This window comes from Ornithodoros turicata, chromosome 7 (genome assembly GCF_037126465.1).
Source record: "Ornithodoros turicata isolate Travis chromosome 7, ASM3712646v1, whole genome shotgun sequence".
Classification (NCBI taxonomy): Eukaryota; Metazoa; Arthropoda; class Arachnida; order Ixodida; family Argasidae; genus Ornithodoros; species Ornithodoros turicata.
The window spans coordinates 299,127-319,720 of NC_088207.1; positions in this window are offsets into that span (position 1 = coordinate 299,127).

The following is a 20,594-nucleotide window of genomic DNA, read 5'->3' on the forward strand; positions in this document are numbered from 1 at the left end:
GAAGGCCAGGTGGAAACAGCAGTGAGAGAGACGGGTCTTGGGCTCCACAATAGCATAGTACAACGCTCCTATTTTTTGTGTATATCTTATTGGGCATTTCATGGTAATTAACGCCTTTTTTTGTGTGGCCCGCGATGAATGGTGTCGTCTAAGGTCAGAGGCCTCTGCTTTATATCTCTATTACTTCTTGTTACTTGGCAACCAGGACGGCTACAATGGATATCACTGTGCGGAACTCATTCACTTGATGCGCAGAAGCACATGGCTTCATCAAGACGCACTGCCACTTCAGAAGCCACCTCTTTGCACACGATATAATTCAAGTGGGGCAGGATGTTCTGTCTGTAGCGTCGTGACTAGACATTGATCATAAGGTTCGTATTGTAGTAGCACGAAAAATAATCACGGTAAATGGTTTGGACGGCAACACTCTGCCGAAAAGAGGAATGAAAATTCACGCATCCAAAACGAAATGAGCGAGTGCAGCTTCGTAATGATCCTCTACACTGTTAAAACAGAACTTCACCACATAGCACGCTCCACGCCAACCTTCATTATGAATGATATCATTCTGTGCATTGATTTGATGAAAATGGGAGCAGGCGCCTATCTGGGACAAGATAATCTGTCCCAGATTGGCGCCTCCCCCCTGTTTTGAACAAATCATGACACAGAATGATATCATTCGGTAGGATGGCTGGCTAGGAGCGTTTTACGTAGGATCTGCTCATAGTAAATAATCATGAAATACATATATAACTCGCGAATGATAGGAGCAGTGATTCCCTTTTTTATTTTACCAATCAATCAATCAACCAATAAGAGCATTCAGCGCGTGCTCAGACATCGGCCACTCGCATCGGTATCCGCCTCTGCCCGTTTAGCGCGCCCCTCGAAGGTGAAGCTTTTTTTAAAGATACTGCCATATCCGTCCAGGTTGAATCCGAAACTATAACGCCGTTTTTTTTATTCCCCGACAGTAACGTCAAAAATTCGACGCCAAGGAAGTAGTAGTTTCAGTGCGATTTGATGCAATGCATGGTAAGAGCAGGCGTTGAGAATATGGTGAGTTTGTGATTTTGGACATCGCACAAAAACGTCACACGCCAGGGTGGTAGGCAGAAAATATTTTGGGGGCGGGGGTTCTATGGGGACTTTACAAGGAGGATGAGGATTTTCCCCGTGCTTCCCTCTCCCAAATGCACAACTGAACGTACAATTCTGGGGATGGTTTGACCCCCTAAACCACCCTCTGACTAATCCCCGGTCACAGGGAGCGCCCTCTGGCGACGGGCGGGCGGACGTCTGCAAGTCGCGAAGACTCGTGATCATGTCATGAATATCACTGCTGGAATATCGCCGGACGTGCTAGCACCGTGGCAGAATTCATACTCATAAGCCAAAGGCGGCGTATTTATCTAGTACTTTTCACTGAGCGAATACTGCGGAATTGGGATTGCGCTGTGAACGCGAAGCAGATGAATTCGGAGACCAAGGAAGAAGGAAAGCTAAGGATATAGCGCTGCCGTTTGTTTCCGAATCACGAACGTGTAGTGGAAGTGACGACATACAGTGCACGTCTTGTAGATCAGGTGACCGGAGCCGACCAATCTGCGGTGAGACGTCATTACACCTGGGAGTCCGGGGCAAACCCGAAGGGTCGCGCGTAAAGGGGCATAATTACGAGATACTACGTACGACAACTAATACGACAGATAAGTGATGCTATAAATTTTGCAGCAGTGTTCCGGCACGCTGTGAAGTTTTAGGAGAAGCAATTACGCTTCAATTAAGCTACGATTAAGGTACACGATTAAGATCTTCGGTGAACTGTGGCTAGCTAGATGGATAATTGTTTGTCTCAGTTGGTTCCCCTCACCCACACTTCAGGAACCGCGCGGAATGACGTCACACTCTCTCCTTATTTTTTTCCCTCTCGTTGCGGACAATCTTCTGCCCCGCGCCCCCATTCGTGTCCCTGGCCTACGTCATCATGGTGTTACTTTGGGTGGGGCTTCCTTAGCTGCAGAGGCAGTGCGAAACTTTAATACTGGTTTATTTAACATGAAAGCTGTTCGGAAGATAAATTTAGCGAGGTTCGACGACTTGCGCCGGTCATCTACAGTGTTATCGCAGCATACAATTTTGCCGAAACAGAGGATCACAAGATCATCATCCAGTGGATCCCAGTGCATTGCGGCATCAGTGGAAATGAGAAGGCGGACCAGGTTGGGGGGAGCTGAATGGCTCACCATAAAAAACTACTCATAAAATCTACTTCATGCAAATCTGATGCAAAGTACTTGCTTGCCTCCTTACGTTATCGCCCCTCTAAAAGCATGTGGACAAGTGACGTCATGAATCAATCGTTCCTGCACCGACTGCCTCCCATCAAAGATGCCAAGGCCGTTAGAGTCCGTCACCCGTCGCCTGCGACACAACGTCCCGTACGCAGCATTCCTTCATAAGATAGGTGTCGTTGGATCGTCGAACTGTTCAACTTGCAGAACTGTGGAGAACACGGAGCACCTGCTCGTCACCTCCCGACGCTTCGATTCTAGTCGACGAACACTGAAGAACGCCCTTGCGAAACTTGACAACCTATCTTTTAGCGTTGAGAAGGTACTGGGGAGCTGGCAAAGCCAGCACCAGCAACCTGCGCTGTGTGCACTGACGAACTACCTCAAGGATGTACGTGCTGAAATAATCTTTTAGATTATTCAGCGCTTGCTTTCACACGTTAAGCGTCCTGGAACAGCTGGTCGCACTAGTGCGACATACGTTTCCATATTTTTTTTTCTTTTCTACTTCTATTCTATTCTATTATCCAGGTAGATTGTGAGTCTGTGTCAGACATTACCGTATCGGTCTCATACACATGTTTCCGGATGTGATGGTTTCTTTAACGGAGAGTCTTTCACTTCCACGATATGACGAAAAGAGTAATGCAAAAAATGTCCCAGTAAATGACAGTAGTAAGTACTGGACTCTCATAGTGCGCAACGCTCAACTGTCCTGAATACAATTAATTTATTAATTAGAGCTAATTGCTGCAGCTCCGGTGGCGCAGCGGTAACGCGTGCGCTTGGAGACTGGGAGGTCCGCGGTTCGAATCCGCGGGCCGGCTGTGCCGTCTGGGGTTTTTCCTGGGTTTCCCTCAGATGTGTAATAGGCGTATGCCGGCACAGTTCCCCAGAAGTCGGCCCATGGACGCAGCTATCCTCCCCCCGAGCGGATTCCGCTCGGTCTTCCACTTCACCCTTTCCTCTCCTCCTCTCCACCACCTTTCCCTTCCCGAGAAACATGCCGCCTAATCAGGCAGGCAGACCTCTCGGGTTCCTCCCAACGACACTCCTCCTCCTCCTCCTCCTCCCACAGTAATCAGCACCCTCCAGGTAGCCACCTCACTAATTTGGGAGTGTCTAACTCGTGTCCAGACCAGCTGAGCGTTGTGCACTACGAGAGTCCATCAAAAAATAAAAAAATGGATAGAGAGGGAGTGGAGAGAAGAAGTTTAGTTGAAGATCAACGATGCCATCTTGAAGAAAGCGGTCGGTAACGGCCGCTGACCATCGCTGGGCGACGGAGCACAAAGGCAGGTTGCAAAGCATCGCAGCTATGACCACCAGTTCCGGACATCCTGTGACGTCAGCTGTGACGTCATCATGGCATGTCTGGGCAGGTTAGGACAGCTCTGGACATGCGAGGAGAAAAACACTCGTAATACAGAGGCTAGGAAAGCAAGAGTATGCTAACCATCAATAGCTAACAACAAAAAGAATGAGTTACACAACAAATCAGCCCACGACAACAGCAGTCACAGGGAGCACAGAACGATGCGACTGCTCCATCCGACAGCCAGGCAGAGAACTGAATCATAATGCTTTTTTCTCCTGTATAAAGTCGTGCATCTACACCCCCTAGCGGGTACTTGCTCAACTAATTTCATGACAAAATTATTAAGAATCACGCCAGGGCTACTCCCGTTCCCAAGGCAGAAGCAGATAGAAAATGGCAGGGATACCCGGACAACAGCAAACAGCACCCGACGTGCACGAGCATGAAAATCGCAAACAAAGGGGACAAAGTTGACGAAAGAATTAGTTGCACAACAAATCATCCCACCACAACCGGAGCGCAGACCGATGCGACTGCTCCATCCGCCAGCCAGGGAGAAACTGAGCGAGCGCGGCGACTGCGGAGCAACTGACTGGGGCGCCGCGCTGCGGCCGCTAGCATGCGCGCGCGCTCTTAGCGCCCTCTGCGGCGAGCACCTGCGAGGAGGAGGAGGAGGGGAGGAGGAGTGTCGTTGGGAGGAACCCAAGAGGTCTGCCTGCCTGATTAGGCGGCATGTTTCTCGGGAAGGGAAAGATGGTGGAGAGGAGGAAAGGGTGAAGTGGAAGACCGAGCGGAATCCGCTCGGGGGGAGGATAGCTGCGTCCATGGGCCGACTTCAGGGGAACTGTGCCGGCATACGCCTATTACACATCTGAGGGAAACCCAGGAAAAACCCCAGACGGCACAGCCGGCCCGCGGATTCGAACCGCGGACCTCCCAGTCTCCAAGCGCACGCGTTACCGCTGCGCCACCGGAGCTGGTAGCACCTGCGAGAGGCTAAGAGAGAAGAGCATTCCCGCGCCCTCTTCTTGCGTTGCTCATTGGTCGTGACGTCATCCCATTGTCCCAAGGCTACACAGCTTTTTTTTTTTCACACGGTCGACACAACTGGACAAGGTCAATCTACAATGAAGCCATGGCACGATGTCATCATGCACCTGCGTTGCTCAAGGGCGCGTACGCTGTAGACAGGGGACCTATTAGTTATTGAATCACTATCCCAAGAATATTTCCTTTATTCTTCTATAACGATTGCATAGGAAACTATTGCAGAAGAGCACCATGCATGAAAACTGATCGTAGGAATTCCAAAGTCTTACTTGCAGAAGAACAAAATATCCTAACACGTAACTCCATCAACGGCTAATAAGAGGACTAGGCACACACAGTACGGGTAACAAGTAGCGCTGAACGATGCGTCTACTCCATCCGACAGCCAGGCACGGAACTGAATCGTAATGCTTTTACTCCTCTGTAAAGTCATGCATCTGTCCCTCTTGTGGTTGATTTCTGAACTAATTTAATCACAAAATTATTAAGAATTGTTCTAGCACTATTCCCATTCAGGGCAGCACTATCGACATTGTTAAGACAAGAATGTTCCTTGTCAAAAAGAAAAAAATGCAAAGCGTCAACAAAGGAAACCATGCATGTCGGGCATGTCAGGACACGTCAGGACAAATCGCACGACTGCGGGGCAACAGAGGAAAACAAACACTTGAACAGAGTGAAAAGACACTCACTATCATCGGACACGTACTCTACATTCTCTGATTGTAAATCCGCTCGCCACAAAATCCACCACAATCGTCACACACCATTCACCAGTGACGAACCACACATCCGCACCCCATCAGAGGCAGACAGAACCCCACCGAAGCTACGCTCTTCCACTGGCAGTCAACGCAATTGCTAGGAGCAGAATTAAGGTGTCCACACCCGCCAGTGTCCAAGAGAGAAGTGAATCCTTGTGCCCCCTACAGGTCGTTCTCATTGGTCGTGGCATCATCCTATTGTCTCAGGGCTACACTGTTTTTTTCCACTAATGCTCCTCTGGGCAAGGTCCACCTGAAACAATAGTGTTGCAGTATGACGTCATCATGCATCTGTGTGGCTCAAGGACGCGTACGCTGTAGACAGGGGACCTATTATTTATTGAATCACTATGCCAAGATTATTTTCTTTATTCTACTATAATGATTGCAAGGGAACTATTGCAGAAAAACACCATACATGGGAGGAGATTGTAGGAATTAAGTATTTCATCATTCCTAAAGTCTTACTGTACAGGAAAAACAAAATAATGGTTCAACAAGATATGTCCATCCCATCCGAGAGCCAGGCAGCTAATTGAATAATGACGCTTTGTTCCTCCTGAATAAAGTCACACACCTGTCCCCCTCGCAGTTACTCTCTGAACTAAATGAATCGCAAAATTATTAAGAATCGTTCTAGCTCTACTCCCATTCAAGGCAGCACTATCGACATCGTCAAGAATGTTTCTTTAAAAAAAAACTACATGTAGAAGGAAAGCATGTCAGAACAGGTCTGATCATGTCAGCGCATGTTTGTCAGACAACAAGGGGGAAAAAAGCGAAAAGAAACACTCGAACAAAGCAGAAAACCACATCAAACTACAGTCGACCCCCGTTTATCCGGACGGTGCCGTTCCCGGCGAAATCGTCCGGATACCGGGGCATCCGGATAAATGAAACGACCGAATAGAAACGTCCTACAGAGCAAGGTTTAATTAAAACACAGAAATCTCGTCAATGACAGCTGTTACATAGTAGTGTAGGCGCTCGATTCCTACAAACTTTTGCTAATTGCATAGAGTTGAGCCACGCTGTTGCGCTGCTCGAAGAATGTCAGTGCGGTCGCAAAGTGTCAATGTCCGAGCCTTGTTTCTCACCGGCGCCATCGGCACCGTCTTGCTGCACATGATCGGAGGCAACAGCAGCAATCACACCGTCATCAGTCATAGCTGCACACGCGTCACCATCCTTATCAACGTCAACGTAGTCAGAAACCGCAGCATCATCTACGGCAGTCGCAGTGAGCCTCTGCATCAGGAATCGCAGCTCAACGGGCCGTAAGCAGCAGGCCCTCGGGTTGGAGTTTTCCCCTCTAGAACCGGACAGTTCCTCGAGATATTTCCAAATGACTCGACTGGTCAACGTGCCCCAACGCACACAAATAGAAAAGGGGGTCATCGTGCACGGTTGTCTCCCCTACGGAGGAATGTAGGTCCCTGACGTGTGACGGGAATAACCCCAACACAGCGAAAAGGGAGACGAAGCGAGGTCAGCGTCTCCTCTTACTCACGGTAGTCCGGATAACTGAAGCTGGATTACAAGAATTTTTGACTTTGGTTCCCTGGAATTCTTGTCCGAGTCCGGAAGCCGAAGTCCGGATAAACGAGAACAAAATACATGAAGGAAAATCCGTTCCCGTGCCTTTTGTCCGGATAAACGGGGGTCGACTGTATTTCTAAGCACACGCACTCGGCTTATTGAAAACAGTGCTCATCATAAATCCGTCCAGGACAATACACATCATTTTTCTATTGCTACACTTTTTTCCAGTAACGGTCAATGCATTGCTACAGACTGCGTGACGTCATCACATCCTGTCTGAAGAAGACAGCGGCAAAGACTCCTATTGATTATTGAATCGCAAGAGTATTTCCTTTGTCCGATTCTTAATGACGTTCACTTTACAATAAAATTCAACAAAAAAGCACCATGCATATTAGCGATTTTCACCTCAAAGGCTCATCATGGTCATTAGAATCACATCACCACTAAACTACCACTGCTCTTTTAAAATAATAAGTGAGTCCACTCAACATCATCACCAGGCTTGTCAATACATGACCCTTTCTATGCTCATACATTCGTTGTCTGAGGCTACACCTGCGAGCAAAAAGGCGCGAAATCCCGGGGGCAAAGTTCTATTCGCGCTCGACGGAGGACTAGGCAGAACGCCTTTTCGGGAACATGATTGCATTCCTATAGTATATTAATTATTATTGCATTGCAGTTTAGAAAGACTATCACAAAAAGTCCATACTACGCTCAACTATAATTTAGGATTATTATGCATGCAAATGATTATTGCATTGCAGTTTAGAAAAACTACTACAAAACTATAATTTTAGGAGCCTAGTAATATTCTACTTTCTATGGGAACTACAGTTGCCTTGTTACTTGGATCGCTATTAATCAAACGCTACAATTTTTTCTCTCTTCCCATTTCACTGAGGGTGCCGGGCTTCAGGAATTCCTATCCTGAGCTCAGATGCAAGCGTTTCTGCGCGAATACCTATAGCGTACTTCTTCAACATACCGAGCTCCTAACAGCATCTGACAAACAAGCAGAGAAACCCACTTCTCAGCTGTACCATGCAATTTTCTTCTGCACAAAAGCAGTGATTTGAGGAAAGAGCAGCAAAAATTGCGCGCACTTGTGCTTGACTTCGAAAACTGAATCATATGCTAATAAACTAAGAAAAAGACACCCATTTCTGCTGTCCGATAATTCTTGCATAATGCTACATGCACAGCCGCATTGCCCTTGCGTAAAGAAAGCACAGGAAAAGGCCACACAAATTCCTTTAAGCGAGCAGGGAAAAGGCTTAAGACCTCAGGAATAATCGCAGAGTCACCACACATCGCTACGCGGCTAACACAAGATAACAACAAGATAATAGCGGCGGGTAAAATTGCAACACTGCTAAACAAGCCCCAACATGCCATGATGATGTCACAAACCAGGAAAAACCGCACGCACACACAGTCATCAGCTCAGGAATGCTCAAGGAGAGGTGCTATTTTGTAATTTCTCTTCCACGATCACATACCAGGATTTCTGCACAAATACTTATAACTGCATACAGCTTACTCCAACATATCAAGCAAAGTGGATACTGACACTCAACAACAACATATAACAAAAAACAAATTCCATTCTCATGAACTCTCCTCTGCGGAGCGGCTTTCTCCTGCTCTACCTGGTTGCTGACTTTTTCCCCTCACCTACATTCTGAGTAAAAGAAGCGAAAGAAGAAAAGAACCGCGAAAAATCACACGGCATTTGTTCCCCACTAGCTGTAACAGCAAGAAACCATAGCGCACGCTAATAAGCTGAGAAAAAGACACCCATTTCTGCCACCTAATAATTCTTGCATAATGCCACATACAGAGTCGCATTGCCCTTGCGTAAAGAAAGCACAGGACAGGGATGCACATATTTCCTTAAATGAGCAGGGAAAAGGCTTAAGTCGAACCGCTCAGGAATAATCGGAGAATCACCGCTTGTCGCTATACGCGGCTAGCACAACATGACAGCAACAAGGTATTAGCGAAGGGTAAAATTTGCAAGACGCTAGTGAACAAGTCCAGACACGCGACATCGCATACGAAATACTGCTCATCGGGGAAAAGGCTTAAGCCTGCGACAGAAAATCACATAGAGCCATACACAACTTCATTTTTCAATTAAGAAAGTCGGACGAGAACGGGCCCGCGCGAGCCCGTTCTCGCGGTTTGGACTCGCGACGCGCGCGATTCCCCGTGCGAGCCCAACGCGGAGCCGTTCTCGCGGTTTGGACGCGCGCGATCCGTTACCCCGACAGAAGCAGAGCTGACACTGTAGTACCCTCGCGATAAATCTTTTATTACAGCGCCAGCAGAATGTATTCAGAAAAGGCTTCGGGTGTGTAAGCTCAGCCCAAGGCGTGTTGATGGGAGCGCACTGCTCTGTTGGGTACCCAGGCTTGCAGCCAGGGATGCTGGGATGATTATTTTATTTTATTTTATTTTGAGTCATTATCGGTTCACATATTTAGTGAAGACCTATGAACACATGTTAAGTGGTTTGGTTTAAAAATGATGAGAGCTACAGTGTGTAGCGAATGATGTTCACATTTACCCGTTTTGCTCTATAGTATTCTTGCAAAATATATGGGTGCAAGGAAATAAAAGGAAAAACGAAAGTGAATTCACTCCTGTATAATGATCGCTGCGTAGAAGCACGGCACCGTTTTCTTCGGATGCATAGCGAACATGCATTCCTTTCTTTTTTGCTTTGCGACGGTCCACTGGTGATATCCTATTACATCCGGAATGAAGACCTTTGCGTGCGCATACATGTGTGAGCCGTCTTTTGACGCTGGTTGGATAATTATTGACCTGAGGAATAATATGGATTTATGTGGCTGTGGATAGACTGAGTTTGTGAGTGTGAAAATGTGAGAGTGTGTGTGTGTGCCTGTGTGTGCGCGCGCGCTGGGACACCACTTGACAAGTAAGTGTTTGCCTTTTCGTGTGACACGAGTGATACATTTATGTACTATTGCGTGAAATAGTGGTTTAAAAAGTAAGGGTAGACGCGCTTCCATTGCTATCTGTAGGATAGAACGAGCGTTTTTAATGGAATTGCCTCGCGAACCTGGTGAAGTCTTTGTTTTTGGCAGGGTATTTTATGAGTGCCCGACGCCGGTCCTGTTGTTGTTGTTTGTTTGTTAGTATGTATCTGTCACGTTCGTAGCTCTGTTCAAGCTTTGTTTTCTTTGCAAAAATTCAGACTTTATGGTATTAAGCTGTCCGAGTAGAAGTGACTTTCCCTGCTCGCTTAAGATAAATTGTGTGTCCTTTTCCTGTGCTTTCTTCACGCAGGGACAATGCAATTGAGTATTTAGCATTATGCAATAATTATCTGATAGCAGAAATGGGTGTCTTTCTCACAGTTTATTAGCGTGTGCCTCGTTATTTTATTGTTTTCTCTTATAGCTATGCGAGCAAAAGTGCGTGTAATTTTCGCTGCTCTTTTCTTATTTTCTCTACTTTTACGCAGAAGAAAGCCTCCTGGTAAAAGCTGAATAGTGTTCTATCAGTGGAAGTGGGGATGTTTGTTTGATTTTGTTGGGTGTTCGACATCTTGATGAAGTAAGCAGTGCTTAATTTTGCAGTCATGGGTTTTTGAGCAGAAATGCTGGTATCTGAGCACGGAGTAGAAATTCCTATATTTCTCTGCTCCCTAAGAAACGTCGTTTTCCGAGCAAACTGCGTTTAGTTTACGCGAAATAGAAAAACGAAGTTGTGTATGCTCTATGTGATTTTCTGTCGCAGGCTTAGGCCTTTTCCCCTATGAGCAGTATTTCGTATGCGATGTCGCATGTCTGGACTTGTTCAGTAGTGTCTTGCAAATTTTACCCTTCGCTAATACCTTGTTGCTGTCATGTTGTGCTAGCCGCGTATAGCGATAAGCGGTGATTCTCCGATTATTCCTGAGCGGTTCGACTTAAGCCTTTTCCCTGCTCACTTAAGGAAATTTGTGTATCCCTGTCCTGTGCTTTTCTTTACGCAAGGGCAATGCGACTCTGTATGTGGCATTATACAATAATTATCAGGTGACAGAAATGGGTGTCTTTTTCTCAGTTTATTAGCGTGCGCTACGGTTCCTTGCAGTTACAGCTAGTGGGGAACAAATGCCGTGTAATTTTTCGCCGTTCTTTTCCTCTTTCGCTGCTTTTACTCAGAATGTAGGTGAGGGGGAAAAGTCAGCATCCAGGTAGAGCAGGAGAAAGCCGCTCGGCAGAGGAGAGTTCATGAGAATGGAATTTGTTTGTTTGTTTTTTGTTATATGTATATGTATGTATCTATGTATGTATGTTGTTTTGTATGTATGCAGTTATAAGTATTTGCGCAGAACTGCTGGTATGTGAGCGTGGAGGCGAAATCACAATATAAAAGCTCTCTTTGTGCATTCCTGAGCTGATGACTCTGTGTCCGTGCTTTTTTCTTGGTTTGTGACGTCATCATGGCATATTGGGGCTTGTTTAGCAGTGTTGCAATTTTACCCGCCGCTATTGTCTTGTTGTTATCTTGGGTTAGCCGCGTAGCGATGTGTGGTGACTCTGCGATTATTCCTGAGGTCTTAAGCCTTTTCCGTGCTCGCTTAAAGGAATTTGTTTACCCTTGTCCTGTGCTTTCTTTGCGACAATGCGGCTGTGCATGTAGCATTATGCAAGAATTATCTGATACCAGAAATGGGTGTCTTTTATCTGATACCAGAAAAGTGCGTGCAATTTTTGCTGCTCTTTTCTCAAATGACAGCTTTTGCGCAGAAGAAAGTCGCATGGTACAGCTGAGAAGTGGGTTTCTCTGCTTGTTTGCTAGATGTTGTTAGGACCTCGGTATGTTGAAGACGTACGCTGTTGTAGGTATTCGCGCAGAAACGCTTGCATCTGAGCGAATGATAGGAATTCCTGAATCACGGCACACTCAGTATAAATTAATTATTTTGGATGTGAGTCTGCTTCAGAGCATGACAAGGCTGAAATCAGAAGAGAGAAAAAATTGGAGCGCTTCATTAATGGCGATCCAAGTAATAGGGCAATTATAGTTTCTATAGAAAGTAGAATTTTGATAGGCTCCTAAAATTATAGTTTTGTAGTAGCTTTTCTAAACTGCAATGCAATAATCATTGATATAGTATAGGAATGTCATCATGTTCCCGTGAAGGCGTTCTGTCTAGTCCTCCGTCGAGCGCGAATAGAACTTTGCCCCCAGGCTTTCGCGCCTTTTTGCTCGCAGGTGTAGCCTCAGACAACAAATGTATGAGCATAGAAAGGGTCATGTATTACATAAGCCTGGATATGATGTTGAGTGGTCTCACTTATTATTTTAAAAGAGCAGTGGTAGTTTACTGGTGATGTGATTCTAATGACCATGATGAGCCTTTGGGAGTGAAAATCGCTAATATGCATGGTGCTTTTTTATTGAATTTTATTGTAAAGTGAACGTCATTAAGAATCGGACAAAGGAAATACTCTTGCGATTCAATAATCAATAGGAGTCTTTGCCGCTGTCTTCTTCAGACAGGATGTGATGACGTCACGCAGTCTGTAGCAATGCATTGACCGTTACTGGAAAAAAGTGTAGCAATAGAAAAATGGTGTGTATTGTCCTGGACGGATTTATGATGAGCACTGTTTTTGAATAAGAGGAGTGTGTGTGCTTAGAAATAGTTTGATACTGGTTTTCTTCTTTGTTCAAGTGTTTCTTTTCGCTTTTCCCCCCTTGTTGTCTGACAAACATGCGCTGACATGATCAGACCTGTTTTTTTGGCCTGTTAGTTTTTACCTGTTAGTTTTTCTTTTTTGACAAGGAGCATTCTTGACGATAGTGCTGCCCTGAATGGGAATAGTGCTATTCTTAATAATTTTGCGATTCATTTAATTCAGAGAGTAACCGCGAGGGGGACAGGTGTGTGACTTTATTCAGAAGGAACAAAGCGTCATTACTCAGTTAGCTGCCTGGCTCCCGGATGGGATGGACATGTCTTGCTGAACTATTATTCTATTTTTTCCTGTACAGTAAGGACTGAAATGCTTAATTCCTGCAATCTCCTCTCATTTATGGTGCTCTTCTGCAATAGTTCCCTATGCCAGCATTATAGTAGAATAAAGGAAATAATCTTGAGATAGTGATTCAATAAATAACAGGTCCCCTGTCTAGAGCGTACGCGTCCTTGAGCCACGCACCTGCATGATGACGTCATACTGCAACACTATTGTTTCAGGTTGACCTTGTCTAGAGGAGCATTAGTGGAAAAAAACAGTGTAGCCCTGAGACAATAGGATGACGTCACGACTAATGAGAACGGCCTGCAGGGGGTGCAAGGATTTACTTCTCTCTTGGACACTAGCGGGTGTGGACACGTTAATTCTGCTCCTAGCAATTGCGTTGGCCGTTAGTGGAAGAGTGTAGCTTCGGTGGGGATCTGTCTGCCTCTGATGGGATGCGGATGTGTGGTTTGTCATTGGTGAATAGTGTTCAGCGATGCAGGTGGATTTTGTGACGAGCAGATTTACAATGAGGGAATGTAGTGTACGTGTCCGATGATGGTGAGTGTCTTTTCACTCTGTTAAAGTGTTTGTTTTCCTCTGTTGCCCAGCAGTCGTGCGATTTGTCCTGACGTGTCCTGACATGCCCGACTTGCATGCATTCCATTGATGACGCTTTGTATTTTTTTCTTTTTGACAAGGAACATTCTTGTCTAGACGATGTCGATAGTGCTGCATTGAATGGGAATAGTGCTATTCTTAATAAATTAGTTCAGAAATCAACCGCAAGAGGGACAGATGCATGACTTTATAGAGGAGAAAAAGCATTACGATTCAGTTCCGTGCCTGGTTGTCGGATGGAGTAGACGCATCGTTCTGCGCTCCTTGTTACCCGTACTCTGTGTTGATTTGTTGAGTGCCTAGTCCTCTTATTAGCCATTGATGGAGTGACGTGTGAGGATATTTTGTAATTTTGCAAGTCTCATTTAGTAAGACTTTGGAATTCCTACGATCAGCTTTCATACATGGTGCTCTTCTGCAATAGTTTCCTATGCAATCGTTATTGTAGAATAAAGGAAATATTCTTGGGATAGTGATTCAATAAATAATAGGCCCCCTGTTTAGAGCGTACGCGTCCTTGAGCCATGCAGGTGCATGATGACGTAATACCGCGACACTGTTGTTTCAGGTTGACCTTGTCCAGAGGAGCTTTAGTGGAAAAAAACAGTGTAGCCTTGGGACAATAGGATGACGTCACGACCAATGAGCAACGCAAGAAGGGGGTGCAGGAATGATCTTCTCTCTTAGCCTCTCGCAGGTGGTCGCCGCAGAGGGCGCTAAGAGCGCGCGCATGCGTAGCTGCCGCGGCGTCCCAGTCAGTTGCTCGCTGAATGTCGAGGAGTGCAGACATGTCCTCGGTCGCTCCGCAGTCCCCGCGCGGCTCAGTTTGTGCCAGGCTGTCGGATGGAGCAGTCGCTTTGGTCTGCACTCCTGTTGTGGTGAGCTGATTTGTTGTGTAACTAATGCTTTTGCCAAGTTTGTCCCCGGTTTGTTTGCGATTTTCATGCCCGTGCACGTCAGGTGCTGGTTGCTGTTGTCCGGGTATCGACGCCATTTTCTATATTCTTCTGCCTTGGGAACGAGAGTAGCGCTGGTGTGATTCTTAATAATTTTGTCGTGAGATTAGTTGAGAAAGTAACCGTTAGGGGGTGCAGCTGCGGGACTTTATACAGGAGAAAAAACCATTACGAGTCAGTTCTCTGCCTGGCCGTCGGATGGAGCAGTCGCATCGTTCTGCGCTCCTGTTGCGGTGGGATGATTTGTTATGTAACTAATTATTTTTGTTGATTGCTATTGATGGTCTGCACACTCTTGCTTTCCCAGCCTCTGTATCACGAGTGTTTTTCTCCTCGCATGTTCAGAGCTGTCCTAACCTGCCCAGACATGCCATGATGACGTCACAGCTGACGGCACAGGATGTCCAGTACTTGTGGTCACAGCTGTGATGCTTTGCATCCTGCCCCTGTGGTCCGTTACCCAGCGATGGTCAGCGACCGTTCCGGCGCGCTTTCTTCAAGATGGCGTCGTTGATCTTCAACTCTCTCCACTCTATTTCTATCTTTTAATTTCATTTTCTATTTACTTTATTTTTTATCAGCTCAACTAGCCCACAACTCACACAGTGGTCTGGACACGTCTTAGATGCTCCCCAATTAGTGTAATGACTCACTGAATGATCCTAATTACTGTGGGGGGTCCCAAATTGCTCTAATTGCTTATTAATGACGTCCAGGCCACTGTGTGAGTTGTGGGCCAGTTGAGCTGAATATACACTACTGACTAAGATGTTATAGCGCACTCTTTTAATGAATATTTTGCCTCATCTTTTGTGAATGACAATTGTGTAACACCTTGTACCGATTATACGACTACTTTGGAGGGTGTCTTTTCGGCCTTACTAAACTTGGACCACAAAAAATCACCAGGTGTCGATGAAATTCCAAATCAGTTTTTGATTCGTTACGCTGAGTGGTGTGCTAAGTACTGGCACCTTTTATTTGTCAAGTCCCTGCAGTTCGGCACGGTTCCCACTGAGTTGAAGTGTGTAAGGGTAATCCCCATACCTAAATACGGTACAAACATCGACATTGCTAACTTCCGCCCAATCTCTATACTACGTTCATGCTCTAAAACTCTTGAGCACATCATAGCCAGTCATATCTTCTCATACTTAGAGGAACGTAACTTTTTCTTCAATAACCAACATGGATTTCGTAGGGGTCTCTCAACCACAAACAGAAAAGGGCAGGTTGATGTCATTTTTCTAAATTTTTCTAAATTATTTGATTATGTTTCGCATGCCAAGCTGTTACTTAAACTTCGAAAATTGCTTAATAACGACATTGTTGTGAGCTGGATCGAATCCTACCTTAATAACCGATCCCAGTATGTCAGTATTAATTCTTCCTTGTCACCTCTGTCCTCTCTTAGATCAGGCGTGCCCCAAGGATCTGTATTGGGGACGTTGCTTTTTAATATATATTAACGATATTGTGTGCTCTGATGATGTCACCTTTAGATTGTATGCAGGCGACTGTGTAGTTTATAAGGAAATTAATAGTGTGGCTAACCAACTTTCGTTAAACTCCTGTCTTTCGTCTATCTCACAATGGTGCGACAAATGGCAAATCACTTTGAATTCAAGCAAGTGTGCTGTACTAACTATTACACAGAAGAAATCGCCCTTATTGTGGGACTACACTTTGACTGCCGATGTATTATGTAGAGTTTTTGTGTATAAGTATTTGGGTGTACACATCTCTTCTAACCTGAACTGGAACATACACATAGGTAGCGTAACACAAAAGGCCACAAAGACACTCTGGTCTATCAGCCGTAGCCTGAAGCATGCCTCATTTCTAACCAAACTGACTTCTTACAAAAGCCTTGTCCGACCCATTTTAGAATATGCGTCCTCAGTCTGGGATCCTGGGACACAATCTAACGCAACTCTGCTCGAGCGTGTACAGCGTCTGGCACTTCGATTTATATTTAATAAGTATCAACGTAACACATCTCTCACATCCATTTGTTTCCCCCTTTTTCTCGAATAAATGCATTCCGGTTTTCTATTTTTCCGCGCACAATAACAGACTGGAATGCACTAGCGCAAGAGATAACAAATGCTTCATCATTACATGCATTCTCATCAGCCATCGTCCCACAGTGGCTGTAAAGCCGTTTCTCTTTATATGTCCTGGTGCTTGTTCTAGGTTTTCATTACCCCCTGTTCTATGTATTACCGTGTTTGAATCTTTTTTGTTGTTGTTGTTTGCTCTTCATTTATACATCCAAAACATTGTAGCTTGTCCCTGCTACGGTCGCCAAAAGGCGATTAGCAGTATATAATAAATAAATAAATAACATAGCAAAAGTTGAGGACTTGAACGAGTGCATAGAGGTTCTCCCAAATGATACTTTTGCTTTCAAGAGATGATTGACGGTGAGGCGCCTTTTGGACCTGTCGTACACTACAGGTCACCTTACAGGGCAGCCCTCAAGAAATTGATAACATAAGGTTTCGAGGCAGGACTGTACGAGAGGGCAAGGTCCTTGGACGACTTCAAGAGTTCTTATAAAAGAAACAGCGAAACAACTAATCAAGATGATCAGGGGGTCAGTCCCTTCAATGTGGCTGATTTGAAACCCGCTTTCGTCGTATTTATTGGTGGATTACTCGTCAGTTTCCTAGCATACCTCGGTGAGGGACTGGTAGCTTGGCTTGCAAAGCACCGCGGCCTATATGGAAAAAGAAGTGCGAGGAAATGAAGAGCCTGTTGGATGAATAACCCCTGTCCGTCCGCGTCGTTCATGCGTTGGACACGGGACACGGCATTGGACTATCAAGGAAGTCGCAGTGCTTTACGCAATGCGCAGTGACGATTGCTTCATACTTTGGGAGCGCCTGGGTACCATTACTGTAGCATCACCTACGTACCTCCGAACGATGGCGCAAAGGAGAAAGCACGTGGTGCCAATGACGTGTCGAATCGATGTGGTTTCCCGTTAAAAAAAAGTACACCGACGTCGCTGAACAGCAGCCAATGCGAAGACCGTGCGCTATACGCTCTTGTGCGCTGTATCATTCGGCTTAATTCTACGGCGGCTGAACAATGTTGTGGGAACGGAGAGCGGTTGCAAAAGTTACGTCGTCACTGGCGTAGTGGTATTCAGATTCTTGTCGCCGATGATACTGCTCCAAACGGCTGGCCATGGCGCGTTTCTGGGCTGTCCCGGAAGAGGCCGGAATTCTCAAAATATTTATATCGTTCGGGTTCGCAACGCGTGGAACTGGTTGCAACTCTAGTCAAGCCAATGATAGTTAAAGTCTAGCTAATGATCAGCTTTTGAGTGTATTCTCGCAAACAACAACAACAACAAGTGGGGTGTTTCATCGGCTAGCGACGATACTCTACCCCATTGATGGCTGTATTGTCCTACGGTGGCTAGAAGCTCTAAAAGTGCTGTCAGGGCACAGCGTTGGTGGATCGGATTTGGCCACGGTCCAAGTCATTTTGACATACTGGAGGGCGAGGGCGAGAGCCCATAGCTGATTTAGAGACACTGAGAGCGTGGATCCGTACGGTTGCTAGGGCGGACAATGGAGAAGATGTGCTCGAGATGTGTTATAGTAATAGCATAGTAATACTGTTTGAAGCTGTCTTTGTTACCATCCCCTTCACCATAGACGGTCATTTTAGCCACTATCGATCAGTAGGTGCAATGATATATTTTCGATGGAAGCCTTTCTGAATATGTAGGCCCATACTCGACCATGTCAATCCACTTCACGCAAAAGTCATCAAGAGCAACCCAAGAGTACATGCGGGTACACTCTGGCGGGCTCAGGTGTCTGTCCCGAACATCGTTTGCAATTGTTCTTGAGTGTAACTGTTTTGCGCAACCTATTGAGTGTCTTCGGCGTTGTTTGTAGTTCTATTTGGCTGATGGATTTTCAAGCACCCTGTATGCTTATAGGCAAATGAATAACCAAGAAACTACGTGACAGCGTCTATTTACCATTACTTGGGTTCCGAGCTATCGCTTTGAAACACTGTACAAAGCAGTATAAAGCTGCAATATAAGAAACTTTATCTCCTCGATATCCTGAGCCCTCATTACTCTAACGTCCCAATTTTCGTCCTTACTGCGATTATAGTTTTCTTAGAAAATTAAACTTGAAGACGTCGGACAACACTGTGTCGCAGTCACAACCAACTGTGTGTCGCTCGTCAACTACGGCGCAGAAACTACAATGGATCCGCGCATCACTGAGTGTAAAACAAACGAAGTCGGCTACGCAGTCATCACGAGCAGCACAAGATAGTCGGGCACATATAATAGTGTTGCTTGGCAGCTTACGGATTATTTCCAACCAGATGTCGTTCCGAGACATTTTACCGCGATTTTACTCGCAAATTAAAGCTATTTAGCGTTCCCTGTCACATATAGCTCGAGTAGCTCGTTGTACAAGCAAGATGTTAAAGCAAGGAATTGCGACTCCACCACAAAATCGTCACAAAGGTGGTTGTATATATGTAATCTCTCAGCTGACAGGAACATATGTGTATGAAATATCTCCCTCCTGCGCAGTTTGTCAAGTGGGAGTTCTTCAGCAACGAATAGTACACACACACACACACACAGACAGACACACAGACGATGATGAGATGGGGGCGATGCCGGTCAGGAGGCTGGGGGCTGCGTACGGTAAAAGGGTGACGGACGTCTGCATACATCCCGCGCTCCAAGATCTCTCGTTCCAACTGGTGGACGGGGCAGTTTATAAGTAGGTAGTGTAGGTCAGCACGCACATTGCATGTCGCAGAAAGGACGGAATACGGCCGAGGCGCTGCCTGATAACTGGGGTAAACGGAACGTTCAGCTGCATTCGGTGAAGAAGGGATGCGTAATGTCGCGGAATTGCAGGTGGAAAGAACAGTGAGAGAGACGGGTCTAGGTCTCCACCATAGCATATTACACCGCTCCTATTTTTGGAAAAATCTTATCGGGCATTGCATGTTAGTTACCTTGTCCGTTTTTTTTGTGTGTGTGTGTGTGTGTGGCCCTCCATGAATGGTGTCGTCTAAGATCAGGTGCCTGGACTTTATAGTCGGTATTCACCAGCCGACTTGAACCATTGGGTTAGTGACGTCGGGTTTAAATCGATCACGTGATCTCTCCGGCTATGAAGAGCGGTTGACCAAAGGGAACCACAACGCATGCGCACTATTGACATTGGCACGAGATGGTTGAGGGGAAGGAGAACGTAGCAGACGACAGGATTGTGAAGAGGAAGGCTCCCGTTTGTTTTTTGATTATGATGTTAACGGAAGAAAAGTTCAGGCGGCGCTGGCGCTGCTGCAGGTGGTTGCGGATCGGGGTGTCGGTAATCGTCGGTTATGCGTTATGCCTACCGCTGTATTTGTGAATGACAAGCTCTTGATATGGTCGCTAAAAAGAGAGCGTTTGCCATGTTATTTGAAAGGCAGCAGCAGGTATCCTCACGCAGGTGATCGTTGTGCTTTCGTCGGTGTTCGGTCGTCGATTGTGAATGCCTATAATAACGTCATCCGCATCGACCATCGCTTTTTTATCGTCTATTGTGCGGCCTGTGTGGTGAACTGCAACGATCAAGATAGCCTCTCGATTGATGGGGAATGCCAGCAGAGTCTTTTATACGCTTTCGAGCCTGATATCATGTTCGCAACGTGTGTACAAGTGCTTGATCACTGTAGGCTATGTAAACAGAAAGAACACTGATGCAAGGGTGACCTTATCCTGCAGGTGACTCCCATACGCATAACTCGACGTGGTACTTTCAACGTGCCACAAATCTGCAACGCGTTAGACCATCTCTTTGCTGGCTGTGTTTCTTTGGAGTGTGACTCCTACGGAAAACGTACTCATGGTGCTGCCTTGTTTACGTCCTGGTCATGTGTGTGTGTGTTTTTCTTTGTTTGTTTAGCGCTGTTTTCGTCAGTTACCCAGGGCGTCCCTGCTTGTGAGCGTGGAAGTTGCCAGTGTCGTGACCCCCTGTTAGTGCGGTGCTGTGCTTACCTCTGAT